Raw genomic sequence first — 15,659 nt, 5'->3', positions numbered from 1 at the left:
AGATTGATTTACTTGTATTCAATTTTCTTGCTGGATTTACTTGTATCCAATTTTCTTCCTGTGTGGATGGTGGGACTAAAGTACCGCTTGACCACAACATATCATTATTGTCAATTGGAGGGGATGCATCTCATCGCGTTAGGCGTCGAAATAGCAGTGTATCAATAATATGAGCTCAGTAAATTTGCACTTGGGTTATAGGTATACTTATCACATATACAAAAACCCATAACATTTAGTATTGGCTATCCATATTAATTACCCAGGTTAAGATCAATGTATCTAGAACTACTCATTAACTATATAGGCTAAAATTAATGTACTTAAAAGCATAAAGCTGCAAACATCACCACATCTATTCCCTGCTGCATCAAATGCTTCCAAATTCTTGATAAATCAGAGTCCAAATACAACAGTCTAAAGTCAAAAACCAGAAATAGTCAATACCTGCAAAACTTACCAAATCAGAGACACAAAACGGTTACTTAGTCCAGACAAATCCGTTAGATCACAGAAACCAAATAAATCCATCAGATCACAGAAATACAAACACTGTAACATAAAATCACATGTTCATGGTCGCGACCACACACACACACACAGGCACACCAAGTTTTTAGCATAAATCCAAATATTGCAAAGACAGGACTTACAATAATAATTCAACATTTAACAGACAAATTCCAAAACTTCAGTTTCAGGAAGAGTACTCTCTTTTCAATTTTGGATTAGAAGGGATGCTTTCCTTTCTCGTCAGGGATATAGCTCAATGCTGTGAAGCTTTTACTATGACTAACAAATAGGCAACAAGAAACAATACTGGAAGAATGCCTTTGCCTTATTAATGGTTCGTGCTCAGAACTTTTTGGTCCAGTGATCAGAGGTTCTCCCCGAGAATCCCTCGGTGCCGGCTGGAGGTCCTGCAATCCCTCGGACCATTGAAGTTCAAGAGCAGCGTCCTACCTGGGTACCCAAAATCTATTACTAGAAAGTAGCAAAATAATTAACTTTCTAAAATTTAATGTTGGAGTTCTAGAAAGCAGGCATTCTTTACTGCAGTACTGAACGCACAGGGAATAGTTTTACTCAAATGTGTGTATCGAAAAGACACTTTTACTAGATATTTATGCCATGTTAACATACATAATCATTACATTTCTGCGAAGTACTTATCATTCTCCATTTCTCCCCCTCCCCCCTTTTTTTTTTTTTTATATTAATGTCTTTTGTACATGCATATTGGCACCTCTGGGCAGTTGTCGGGAGCCCTCAGGTGAAGGTTCATACTTTTCCTCATGGTGTCTGCTAGTTGACCTTTGCTCTTGTGCAGACGCAGTTCTAACATCACGTATACCGTGTTGTCCAAGATTGCTTCGTTATACAAAAGCTGTTGTGGGAGATAATTGCCAAATATGCAAGGAATGTATTAATTGGTGTGGGTGGTGTACCCACTGCAGTCATCAGAGTATTTGCGTTTGCTGTAATTTTTTCAGTGTTCCCTGTGTAATAGGATCATCCAGAGTGGATCTCTTCTGCTTCCATGTCAGAGGTTGCTCCCTGAGAGTAAGCGTGGTCACCTCTGGCATCGGATTCTGCATTACGTTCTTTCAGCTCATGATAAGGCTTCACATATTTTGCCGGTAACCATCGAGGGCCTGTTGAAAGAAGAACACACGCATACCCTCTTCCCCACGTTATTAGTTCTACAGGACCTGTCCATTGCGATTCCCCAAATTCTTTATACCATACATTTTGTTGAACCACAAATGGAGGGACCATCCCGAATTGACGGTCAGCTGCTGTTGTAAATAATGGATCATCAGAACGATTTTAAAAATTAAGTACATATAATGCTTTGTCTAACTGTTCCTGTGGGGTAACACTGCCCATAGGATTCCCCCTTTTTTGTTTATTTAGCATAGCTTTGAGGGTCCCGTGGACACTTTCGACAATGGCTTGTGCAGTAGAAGAATGTGGTATACCTGTAACATGTTGTATACTCCAGTGCTGTAGGAAAAGAGAAATTGTCCGTGAAACGTTCCTTTTCTCCCGTATGTGCCGTGGCTACCAGAAATCCTGAGAAAGTATCCACACTAACATGTACACAATGCAGTCGACCAAATGTTGATATGTGTGTAACATCACTTTGCCACAACTCATCAGCTCGTAAACCACGAGGGTTCACTCCTGCACACGATGGTACGGGTGTAACACATTGACAATCAGGGCATGCATGAACATTTTCTGTGGCTTGCCCCTGGGGCAAAGCAAATTGTTTATGCAAGGAAGAGGCATTTTGATGAAAGAAGTCATGAGATAATCGGGCTTGCTTAAAACTGTGTGGCAGTACTGCTGCCATTGTCAATTTATCTGCTACAGCCTTTCCTTCAGTTATTGGTTTTGGTAGAGTAGTATGTGACTATATATGCATTATAAAATATACATGTACACGATTTTTAAGTAGTGTAGCTAATTTCAATAGCAAGGAAAAAAAATTGTTTGTTATTGACTTCTTTTATCATTGCATCTACAATGCGTTGAACAATACTCACAACATATGCAGAATCTGCGACAACATTCAGTGGTTCAGTCGAAAACAATTCAAAGACATGCAAGGCCGCTGATAGCTTAACAATTTGTGTGGATCCTTCAACGACTAAAATAGATGATTGCTAATCTGATGAATTTGTTTGTTTCCACACAACTACAGCTTTATGTGTTTTTCCTTGATTCGTCCAGAGGAACAGGAACACATCAGTTTTTTGGCTGCAATGAAATTTGAGAGAGGGAATGTAACAGTCTATGTTGTGGAAGGGTATAACGCATGTTATTTAAATAATCAGGTAGAGCGGCTTGCAGCAATAAGGATTCTCTGTTTAATACCACAAAGTCATCTTTAGCCAGCAGCAGGCAAACAGTATCAACTTGCTGACAGTGATTCCAACCTTGTGTTATTAAGGACACTATTATGTCTACCTTTGTGGTCAACGTTTTCATGGGAGTATGAGACAAAAAGATCCATTCCAGAGTCTTCAACTGCTGCGTGTTAACACACTACTGATCGAAAAGAGGATAAGGCTGGAAAACAACACTCTCATAAATTATATACAAATTTGTTGGCAATTCGACATTAATTCTAAAGGTAAAGGCAATTGCAATTCTATCTGAAATCTTTTGTAAAATAGTTTTTGCTTTTGTCATTGATCTTCAGGAAAATAATAAATCTGAGTCCCTTTTAACAAAGTAAATAGAGGGGACAAGTCTTCAGCCATGAAGTCAATATTTTTACCTTTCAGCAGAGTGAATAACATCATCTAGACAGACCATCTGAACCCTGGAAAGATAATAAAGTCCAGCCATTTGTTCACAAGGAATTCTACTGCAGTAATTGAATTGTATAAATTTTTTGTAACCAAGTCCTTGAATGTCAGAAAGATGGTTCTCACCATGCCGCTTCTGGGCTGGCCAGGATGGCGCGCTGGGATCGAGGGAAGGAGGGGGGGGGAGGGGAACCATGCCACCGGTTGCCCGGAGGGGGCCACGTGTCCCACCAGGTGTAAGGTTTGCTGACCCGTTTGATGCGGTGACTGCTGGTGTGGCGGCTGTACAGCGTCTGAGGGACTGTGCAGTTTCATGTTGGAATTCACCTTGTTTTGATCTCAGGTCGGGTACGCCAATTGCTGTAGAGAGACCCTGTCGTACACTTTCGGGATGCCGGATTTTTGTACCCCACTTCCCATTTCTCTGGATTCAAAGGATCATCAGGTTCTGGCAGATTTACTTCCCGCATTTCTCATGTTTGGTAGGAATTTCATCGTATGTAAGGATAAATTTCAACAGACTGCTGCTCTGTCCTTGCTTTTGAGATAACAGTGGAGGAGTAGCAGCTGCTTCTAAGATAGTCTCTGTAAGTTTTAGAGCATTTAAAGCTGTATGCACTGATTTCCAAGTAATGATTTTCTCAGGGATTTTAAACTGCAAGACTTTGTTCTTTCAAACTTCACTGTAAAAATTTTTTTTATGGAGCCTTCGCTCCTATTTTCGGTGACTGTCCCATTCTCCAGCGAGCCAGGGGCAGGGGAACAGACCCGATTCCTGCTCAGGGTCTGTTGGACCCAGCCCCTGCTCACGGCTTTCTTCAGGTGGTACATTTGCAACAAAAGGACTTTTCTGAATGACTCTGGCCACTTTTTTCTGTGCTAACACATCTTTTAACGCTTCATAAACCAAACGCCAAGTTGTTAATACTCGACTCGCATTCACATCACCCCTTGAAGTATGTTTAAAAGGTAACTCTCCTGACACCTTCCAAATTAAAACATCAAAAACACGCAGTGATTCCGCGGGCACTCCATTACTTCTAACAACAGCTCGAAAAACAGGGGCTAATTATCGCTCCTCTTTGTTGCCAACCTGCGTGCACAGAGTCCATGATTCTCTGCCACACATCCAAGTCGAACAACTGATCTGTTTTCCAATTTTTTACACTCGATGGTATTGTGGTTATCTTGCTTACAGTTCACACACCACTTTAGCTATCCCTCTCCACCGTACCCCCAACCTTCCCCTGGTTCCCAACCCCCCATTCCATGGCACAGTGCAAGGCGGGCCTGGAAGAGAAAACAGGTTATATGGGTTAGGGACTGGTGGCTCCGGCAGCAAAGTATCCGTAACCTTCTCATCTGTACAACGAGTCACTGGAGTCCTTGGAGAAGGCGGCGTAGGCAGAGCAAGTGGAGGATACCGTGGTACAGGATTTGGGGATGTGGGACGATCGGAAGGGGCAGCGGTGGCGCCCGGTCGACCTGCGGGTGGTGGCGCCTCAGCAAATCCCTCTCCGCGGCGCGGTGGCGACTCCGGCGGTGGGGGTGGAAACCCCTGTGCCAGTGGGTCTCACCGCGCATGCTCCTTTTCCTGGACCGCAGGTTTCTCTGCCTCCACAGGCTGCCAACTCAGAACCCCTCCTGCTTTCACAGGTGGCATAGGGAGGCTAGGACCCTGAAACAGCAGAGTTGTTGCCAAGCAGGTCCCGAAGTAACGGCTTAAGTCCTTTCTCCGTGCAGCAGCAACAGAAACTTCAAGGTAGCTGAGTCATATTGTAACCCTCTCATGGAGAGGATGGATTGGAGGAGCTTAACCACTGCTGACTCTTCCTATATCAGTGTGGACCCCATCTCCTCCCTGGCCCAATCAACTTCATGAGTTGCTTTGCCATTGCGTCTATTCCTCTCTTAGAGAGCATACCGACGAGCAACGTTGCCGCAACCTCTGTCTCCATGGTTGCGACCACGGCCTCCACGTTCAAATTCAGCTGCGCCAGGCAGCCCCAGTGTGGCTCAATTAATTCCTGGGAGGCGGCCGTCCGTGTCTGCCCTGCGCCTCTGCGCACAGGCAGGACCCTCCCAGCCATTGTTCCCACGCCCCTCGACTAGCTGCTCACCGCAGTCTCAGGGATTCCTGCACGGGAAACCGTCCATCCTCTGCTACCAAATGTTGGCGTGGGTTATGGATCCATTGTAACGATGTCGCCCCAATATGAGTATGATCATTCACCTTCATTAGTCAGCAAAACAAGGTTTATATAGCAAAGCAATTACAGCATCTGATTGGTTAGACCCCTAATCCATATATAGGCCAAACTACTGCAACTCGTTGTGATTGGTGCAGAGCTGCATCTCGAAGTGAAAACAGTACTGTGGCAGGAAACAACAATGTGGCAGGAAGGAAGTGACAGTGTGGCAGGAAACGGCGACGTGACGGTGCTCCTGCTCCAGTGTCCCGAGCTTGTCGCTCTACCTTCCCAACAGGGTTCCGTGTCAGCGGCTCCCAAGGCTCACCTCCGGATCGGAACCTGGGTTGCTCAATGGCACCAAGCTATGTCCCCTCTCATCCAGCCAGGACTCCACAGGTTACTGTTATCATGCCTCGGTTATGCTTTATTCAAACTCAAGGATCGCGAACCTATTTTATTTTCTATCGGGGTTCAGGAGGGAGTACTCTATCAGCAGGCAGGTAGAGCACCCCATGATGTTTGTGGGTGGGCTCTGAGAGGAGCTGACGGCATTTTGGTTTACAGGCGGGCTCTGCGAAGGGACTAATGGCATTTCAGTTCACAGGCGGGCTCTGCAAAGGGGCTGACAGCATTTTTTGTTTTATAGGTGGGCTCCACAAAGGGGCTGATGGCATTTTTTGGTTTCCAAGTTAGTGTTATATGACTGTGTGAATGAGATGTACAAACAAGTGCAAAGTGCATGCAGAGTTCTGATCTGCGGTTCTGCTCTCCCAGGAGGGAAGTAGCCAGAGACAAATGAAGCGCAAGAAAGGAGTGAATGTTGATCTCTTAAATAATTATCACCTTGTTGTTCTAAATATTGAAACCCGACAAATGGGTTGGTAAAAGGAGGCCTGAAATACCTTTTTTTGAAAAGAGAAATTAGTATTTTTTTCCTCAACTTGTTTTTTTCATTACAGATAAAGCCAAGTACCACCTGGCTTTTCCACTGAAGTGGTACAGAAGTGGGTGAACTAATACCATTAAAACATCACAGATGCCAAAAGCATTCATTTGAAGGGGACAGACGAGGAGAAGGGACCCACTTAAATCCATGTTTGCTTTTGTCAACACTTAATCAATTCAGATTTTCAACAAAGAGCTGGGATAAAAGACTTTGGAAAGATTTCATAAGCCCTCCAGGATGCGGGGAATCTCCCACCACTCTTGCTGTGCCTGCAGCTCCATGCACCTTGGTTACTTTGTGACTTTGTTTGGGTGCTGCAACTGGACCACCCAGCCTTGTGCAGGGTTACATTGCAAAGCAGTGGTGGAGTCAGGACCCAAGTCCAGAACCCAGCAGCCCTGGCAAGAAGAGGCAGGGAAACTGTTTTGTCCTCTTGCTAAAGGAATTTCCCCCACCCACCCCCACCATCCTCCTTAGGAGGGGGAGATTACAAACTGGGAAGCATTTTCAGTGAGAGTGTCACTGAAAATCCGGGAATAAAACCTCGTAACACCAATGTAGTGTTAAAAGGCAGGCATTCTTTATTGCAGCGCTGGATGCACGGGGGATAATTTCACCAAACGTGCATACCTCATACCTTTTCCGTGCAGTTTATATAGATCAAAAATATACATACTTAATTTATTCATGCATATTCAATATTATTCTCTTTGGCGATTGGTGTAAACTTTTCTCGTTTCCTACATAAATGGTTGTGCAGACTCAGTCACCCTCTTCCATTGTTCCTTTTTGAGTAGGTGGCATTACTTGAGTAGGGGGCCAGTGAGTCAGTGGTCGCGATCTCCTCCTGCCGGAATTACCTTTTACCTGCTCGGGTCGCAATCTTGGCAGTCCTGGTCAGTTTCTTCAGTCCGCTTCACAAAACCACACTCCATCATTTCTCTTGACAGAAACACAATTACCTACTATTGTTAGCATTAATGGTTACCTAGAGACTGGACCCTCCGTTCCAAGACCTAATGTCCAGATGGGTAGGGCTGTACAAGGGACACAGCAACATTGTTCATGTTTATGGTTAACTGATTCTATCACCCTGGTTACAAGAGCACAGGCAACTTCACCTCTGATGAGCTGAGGTTTCCTGACCATGCAATGCTTTGCCAAGCAATTTCCTTCCCTGAGCTCTTATGGTGCTTCTGTTTGCTGTGTCAACTGCTAGAAAGTATTATGTAACGGCATCTATTTTTGCTGTTTTTAATTTAGAGCAGCAGAGAAGCTGAGGCAGACCTGCAGCCTGAAAAGGAACCACAGGGAAAAGCATCGGTTTGCTGCAGTGCAAATGGTGCAGCATTGATCCTGACCTGCTATAGGGCTGACCCCAGGCTTGCACAGAATGCTACCAATCACATCTGCTGGTCTTCTTCTGTAAACCTGTCAATATAAAGAGCACAAAGGAAACCTAAACAGTGCTAATTATTTTTTCTGAGGCCATAGTTCTATACACATACCTTTTCTATGCAAGTAATCACTGCTTATGTGGAATGAATTAAGTGTGGCTGGCCCTTCTCTCTTCACATTTTTCCCCGGGGTAAGTGGCGTGGGCAGAGTACTCAGAGTGTCAGGCAAAGCCTCCTGCAGCACTTCAGCTCATTTACATTGCTGCAGTCTTGATGTACAACTGCCTGCTGCTGAGGATTGACCAGTATGTAGCAAAGAATATAGATGCGAATGGGTGCTTTAAGCTTTGTGCAACACAAAGTCCTGCAGCTGCAGACTTGGTGGCCCTCTGCATGTAAGCAGCAGCATGCATTGCAAGGCCACAAAGCACTGGGGCTCCCCGTGGAGCCACGGACCAGCATTCTCTACCTAGCCTTGGGAGCATTCCCCTTTGTGGAGCCTTTTCTTCCATCTGAACCAGCTTTCTCCTCCCTGAAAAGCACTTGCCCACTCTATGTCAATCCATGCCCCTCAGTCCACAGAGCCCTTTCTCTTTCATTAACCTGATAACTGTAAATGTAACAAATGTAACATGTAGGGGATGTTGTAATTTCAGGTGGTCAGAATCATTGCACAACCAAAACAAGTCTTCGTTCTTTGTGAATAATTGGGACGGTCGCAAGACAAGGGACTTCTGAATAATCCCTTTAGGCGCCTGGGCCTTGGGAGAACAGGTATGCAAACTACAGAGATAAGGAGGCTGCAGGATAATCTGAAGACCCTGCCGATCACCGAGAGACGCGAAACAAACATGTGCGACGGACATTACCATATATTAATGAGTTCTCAGAAAAACCATTACTATGATAAACATTTCTTGGAAATGTAATTAATATATATGTTAACATAGCATAAGTACCTAGTAACTGTGTCTTTTTGGTGCATACGTTTGGAGGAGAGATCCCCCATGTGCCCAGCGCTGTAATAAAGAATACCTGCTTAATAGTCTGCCGACTATTGAGTCTTCAATTCTGGCTTTTCACGGCATCATTTCTGGCACCCCAGATGGGACCCACTCTGCTCGGGTGCAGGACGCGCTGAGAACAGGACTCCCTAGGGTACCCCCGGGATTTCCCAGAGGGACTCCTCGCCTCACTCGGATCACTGCGGGAGCAGACAAGGACCATCTAAACGAGTGAAGGTATTCTTTTTTTCAACTTTCTTTCTCTGTTTTGGTATGTGAGACCAGTCATTTGGAGAGTTCTCCTAAGTCGTAGGAGATGTCCTATGCTGAGTGCTGTATACCAGGCTACTAGTGCCTGAGGGTGTACGTCTTGGTACACTAGTGCAAGCACAGGTTGTGCTTTGCACTGCTGTAATAACGTACTTTTGGTATTGGTGCGTTGGTGCAGGCATGGGTTGTGCTTTGCACTTCTGTAATAACATGCTTTTGGTAGTTGTGCGTTGGTACAAGCATGGGTTAAGCTTTGTACTTCTGTAATAATGTACATTCGGTATTGGTACGCTTAGGAAACCTGCTTAAGTTGTACTTCTGGTGATACGGATTTGTTGGTATTGAACTCGGATATCGGATATCTCGGATACTGGCTTGTTAACATACCCATCAGGCATCGTAAAACCAAAAAAAAAAAACCACCTTGCACAGTGAACCTCTTTTCTCGTGACCAGAATATTAATTGTGACATTTTTGGAACGTGGTCAGAGTGGGATGGAAGGGGACGACAGGTTAAAATTTTTAAGATAAAGACTAAACAGAAGTACAGAATCAACAAAGTAAAATGGGGGACAGCAAAGCAGTGGTATTTTAAAGAAAAGCCCCTTAGGATGTATTCTAGCACATTGGAAAGATTGTGTGACTGTGTATGAACCCTCTGTGTGAAAGACAAATAAGTCAAAAAAAAAAGAGAAAAAAAAAGAGAAAAAAAAAAGAAAAAAATCACCACGTACGTTTGGTACGTTCTGCTGATTTCCGTTTTTTTATTTGGGACTGTTGTATTTGAACTCTGATTCATCGGGGCCATGGTTTATGATTTCTTAAGTATCAGTGCAGGGTCTTCCCGGTGGGGGGGGGAGGATTTTGAGAGTCTCTCCCAGGATCTATATGGCACATTGGGAAAAGTAGGGGGAGACCCCTCACTCGACAACATCTTCATAATGTATGGGGTTTGGTTTGCTTAAAGAAAATCGGCATGATTTAGGAATTGAACTGGGAATTTGGGGATTGGTTTTAAAATACTTACAAGTTGGTATATATTGTGGGGTTACAAGTTCTCTAGTTATTTGGCATTGATCGATCATTTAGGGACTCTGGTTTTGGGGTATGTATTAAATATACTGTATATATTGTTTTGAAAGAGCTCTATATATATATGCATATAAACATGTTAACTGAAGTGGTTTGCCTGTATATATTGTTGTACTTAGGTGATACAGTTTGTAAACAGAAGGATTTTAAAAGATCGCTTCTAGGTTGTGTGTGTGTGTGTGTGTTTTGTGTTAACTGATTGGTGGAGAAGTTGAGAAGTTATTTTATTGTAACATGAGCTTCGGAGGGAGGTGATCCCCTCACAAGGAAACAATTAATTGAATTATGATATGTTGTTAGAATTGATGCGGTTTTGTGGACAATTAAAAAGTATAGGAGATGAAAAGTTTAACACGGTATTGAAAAGCAAAAAAAAAAAAAAGGAAAGCCCCTCTGGATTTTACGAAGGGTTGTGTAAAGTGATTAGAACAGAAAGGTATCAAGTTACAAGCTGCTTTGCTAGCTGCTGCTCTAAATGAAGAAAAAAAAAAGCAAAGTTCTTAGAAGTTAAGCAATAGAAAAACAAAATGAAAAAGAGGGGAAACAAGGTAACTTTTTACAGTATGGACTACTAGTGCAGTGTGAGTCAATACAATACTCCTATATTACCAGTGAAAAAAATCAGATGGAATTTACCGGGTAGTACAGGATTTAAGAGAAGTGAATACGATTGTTAAGGACATACACCCTGTGGTAGCTAATCCCTATACTTTACTTACTAAATTACATGATAATAAAGTATGGTTTACGGTGTTGGATTTAAAGGATGCATTCTTCTGTCTGCCTTTAGCCAAAGAAAGTCAGAATTTATTTGCATTTGAGTGGGAAAGTCCTACCACGGGTAGAAAAACCCAGCTTACCTGGACAGTGTTACCCCAAGGTTTTAAGAATAGCCCAACAATCTTTAGAAATCAACTAGCATGAGAACTTGAAGCATGGAATCCTCCCTCCAGAGATAGAACCCTTTTACAGTATGTAGATGACATTAATAGCAACTGAAACAAAAGCTGACCGTATACAGTCGAGTATCAGTTTGTTAAACTTTTTGGGATTAAATGGGTATCAAGTCTCTCAACAGAAAACTCAGACGGTGCAGCAATGGGTAACCTACCTTGGATGCAAGCTGTCTGGACAAAGAGAACTAGGAACAGAACAGAAAGAAGCCATCTGCAGGACTCCCCTCCGTCAGATGGAAAAAGGGTTCAGGACCTTTCTGGGACTGAGAGGTTGGTGCTGGTTATGGATTTATAATTACGGAATAATAGTGAGACCCTTATGTGAACTTTCGAAAAACAACCCCACCAGACTGATCTGGTCAAAGAAGCTCAAAACGCACTTCAGACGCTTAAGAAAGATCTAATGAAGGCCCTGGCTCTGGGTCTGCCTGATGTTCCTAAACCCTTTTGGCTGTTTTCTTATGAGACACAAGGCATAGCTCTGGGGATTCTAGCTCAACAGCTGGGACCCTACAAAAGAGCTGTGGCCTATTTTGCTAAACAGCTGGATGGAGTAAGCAAAGGATGGCCAGGATGTCTGCAAGCTGTGGCGGCGGTGGTCTTGACTATTCAGGAAGCCCGAAAATTCACCTTGGGCCAAAAGATCACAGTACCGATCTCACACAGAGTATCAGCTGTACTGCAACAAAAAGGGAACTACTGGCTTTCCCCATCCCAATTTCCACGATACCAGGCCATTCTAATTGAATCAGAGGACATTAATATTGTAGTAACTAATATTACGAACCCAGCTTCTTTTCTCAGCTGATCAGTCTCTGAACCATTGGTCCATGATTGCTTAGAAACCATAGAGACTGTGTACTCCAGCAGACCAGATTTGAAAGAGGAACCCCTGGAAGATGCACAAGACTCCTGGTTCATGGATGGAAGCAGCATTGTCGGACAAGGTATTCGAAAGGCCAGGTATGCAGTGACAACAGCAGACAAAGTAGTTGAGTCTCAATCACTACCTGCTGGAACATCAGCTCAAAAGGCTGAAACTATTGCCCTAACTAGGGCTCTGGAGTTAACAAAAGGAAAAAAGATAAAAAATATGGACAGATTCCAAATATGCCTTTGGAGTTGTCCACGCTCATGGGACAATTTGGAAGGAGCGAGGACTACTAACTGCGCAAGGGAAGCAGGTTAAATACGCTGAGGAAATCCTTCGCCTATTAGAAGCCATTCAACTACCAACAAGAATCATTGCACAACCAAAACAAGTCTTGGTTCTTTGTGAATAATTGGGACGGTTGCAAGACAAGGGACTTCTGAATAATCCCTTTAGGCGCCTGGGCCTTGGGAGAACAGGTATGCAAACTACAGAGATAAGGAGGCTGCAGGATAATCTGAAGACCCCACCCGATCACCGAGAGAGCCAAACAAACATGTGCGACGGACATTACCATATATTAATGAGTTCTCGGAAAAACCATTACTATGATAAACATTTCTTGGAAATGTAATTAATATGTATGTTAACATAGCATAAGTACCTAGTAACTGTGTCTTTTTGGTGCATACGTTTAGAGGAGAGATCCCCCATGTGCCTGGCGCCGTAATAAAGAATACCTGCTTAATAGTCTGCCGACTATTGAGTCTTCAATTCCGGCTTTTCACGGCATCAAACCCAAGACTACCATGTGTCTCCTATGCTCAGCTTGTGGTGCCTTGTGACGATGTTCATGTGTAAAGGCCTTGGCTTTTCCAGGTGCTCCTGATTCTGTTGAGAAGGTTAAACAAAGTGTTCAGATTTCCAAAATGCTTCAGCTGAGATGTCAAACAAGCAGGAGAAGACCTACATCTGCATTGGTGGCACCCTGGTACAGGGTTTACGAGGAATGGACAAGTGGGTGCACAGTCTCCCTCTAATACCATTCATTTCATCATTAGTGCAGGTAATCAGGGCACAGCAGGTGAGGAGCAACAAGGCTAGCAACTTTCCCCTCAGACCAGAGTAAGAAGGGTTTTAAGCTTTTTATACTGGAAAGGTGGTAGGGAGGGGTTAGCAGAAATCCGCCAAACTGGGAGAGCCTTGTGCTACCCATTTAAAGGGAGGCAGACAAATTTCTCCTGTTTTCAGCATCCAGCACTGCCTTCACCTTGGTGGTTCCCACTCAGCCTGGCCTGTTTCACAGAGATTGCATGACCTGGTGAGCTGAAATGGAGCTTTACCCTGCTGGGGCAGCAGCAGCTGTGCTCTCAGCCAGGGAGAAAGCATAGCCAAGGAATTGAGAGATCTCTGTGCTGCATAGGAGGCTGTACACCTGAGAGTGGAGAGGCTCTTTTTTGCTACCCAGCAAAATGAGACATGGGAAAGCAGAGTTCTTGCAGAGTCCTGAAGCACTGATTTGTTCCTGGAGTCCATAAAGGGAATAAAAGGAAACTGAGGAGGAATCCTGGCAGACATATGACAAAAAGCTGCAGCAAGTCTGAAACTCCCTAGAAGAAGCAGAAGAGACCTGGAGGAAATTCCACCACTGGTTCCCTGGGTATCTGCATGTAACACAGACAGAAACAGCAAAGAGGCTTCATTCCTGAGAAGACCATCTGAGACACTCCATGAACCTAGAACTTTGTGTAGCTCAGGCAGAAAAGGCAATCTCCAGGTCTGCATTACACAACAGCAATCAGTGCTGGTGCAGCATAAAAAGCAAGCAGTGTTTCACCTGAGGATGTCTATGCAGCTGATCACTATCCCCCTAGAAAAGCACCGGGAGAGCATGAACAGAGGTTCCAGGACAGTATGGAGAAGAGTCACAGCAACTCATTGATTGCTCATCAAAAACATAAACTACTTGTAGCTGAAACAATGCAGTGAGGAGAGAAGTGAATGCAGCAAAGTGGACAGGTAGGTAAGGAAGAGCCTGAGGCCGTCACACTTGGCCTCCCTCATGGTCTGCTGAATCTCTTTGGAGGGGAGGGTTAGACTGTGGTGGTGTTGTGGAACTGGAGATTGCTCCCAGGCAGAGAGGTCTGAGGCTGCCAGTCTCAGTGAGGCCCTGGTGAAGCTAGAGTCAGCTGAAACACCCCCCAAGCTGGGCTGTTCCCACTTGTGAGCAGCAGACACCTCCAGCAAGATTAGAGGCTCTGAGGCCAGTCTAAAACATGCAGGGACCGTCTGATGATAAAACAGCATCTGTGGGTGCAGCTGACATCTGAATTGAAAACAAAAAGCAGATTTCTGCTTCTGGTAAACACTATTGCTATAGGAGAAATGCAGTTTCATCCTTCTGCCTGGCTGAATGATCTAACTAAAGCAATCCAGCTTTTGCAAAGTGTCCCTAACCAACACAGAACTAGTGTGGGCCCCCAGTGTCCAGTCCTTCTCCTAGAGAGTATCTAATTTCTGACTGATGGCTCAGATCTTGCTACCGATTCAGCTTTGGAGATCTCCTCCTCCCCAGAGGCCTATTGCCCTCATAAACCACTCTGCCTTTTGTCGCAAATGTGTGGTTAGGTTAACTTAAAGAATCAGTGTCAAAGGTATTTGCAAGAAATTATCTTAAGAAAAATTTATAAAATCTGATTTAACAAAGTTCATTGACAAGGTTCACCCTATTATGTATTAAATAAATGGAATACAAAATTGAAGTAGGATTGAGGTGGAATGATTTATACAGAGATTGAAGAAAGGTGTAAGGGGTAAGGGATATCCTCCCGTTGAGTCACAGTGCTCATAATGGACCCCCTTGCTTTCTAAACTTCTTCTCAGAGAGGAGCCTGGGTGTGGCTGGATCCAGACTTAGCCTCAGATCACAACAGTTAGTCTAAAGAACATGTATAGCCGCAACGCAAGGTTTGTTCACAGTTAAAGAGAGAGAGAAAATCATAGGAATTTAGCAGTAATTAATCATTGGTTAACTTAGCATTTACAAAGTGGTTAAGAAGTGTTCACTACAATCACAATAAAAGGATATTATTGTTTGAATTGATTCACACGCACACAGACAATATACGTACATAAAGGTGGCTGTTAAAAATTCACTGAGAGTTCAGTGAAATACTCGCATCAAATGATTTTCCTCAACAGGCAAAAGTGGAGCCTCAAGGAGTGAGGGATCCCTGTAGTTCAGTGCAGGTAACCTCAGACTTCAGAGTTCAGTGTGCTCTGAGGGGCGTCCCGCTCAGAGGGGTATGCTGGGCGCAGCCTGCTGCTGCCCAGGAGAGCTCAGAGGGCTTTTCTTGGTACCACTGTTTATAGGGTCATGAGATGATTGACTTTAGGCATCAGTAAATTTCCATGCTGGCCACAATCTGTATGAGGTAGTTCTGGTATCTTGACAGCAACCATACAATTGCAGAATGTATAGTTCTGACATTTACCAGGCAGGTATGATCCAGGCAGCAGGAGTTCCAGGTGCAGTCGGAGAGTGCCCGATTGGCCCAACTCACTGCTCTTGTTTAAAGACAAGAAAAATGCCAATCCGTCCCAGCTCACTG

This window comes from Opisthocomus hoazin, chromosome 7 (assembly GCF_030867145.1).
Source record: "Opisthocomus hoazin isolate bOpiHoa1 chromosome 7, bOpiHoa1.hap1, whole genome shotgun sequence".
In the NCBI taxonomy this organism is placed as follows: domain Eukaryota; kingdom Metazoa; phylum Chordata; class Aves; order Opisthocomiformes; family Opisthocomidae; genus Opisthocomus; species Opisthocomus hoazin.
The sequence above is the reverse complement of the archived record's forward strand: the minus strand, read 5'-3'. Positions refer to the sequence as shown.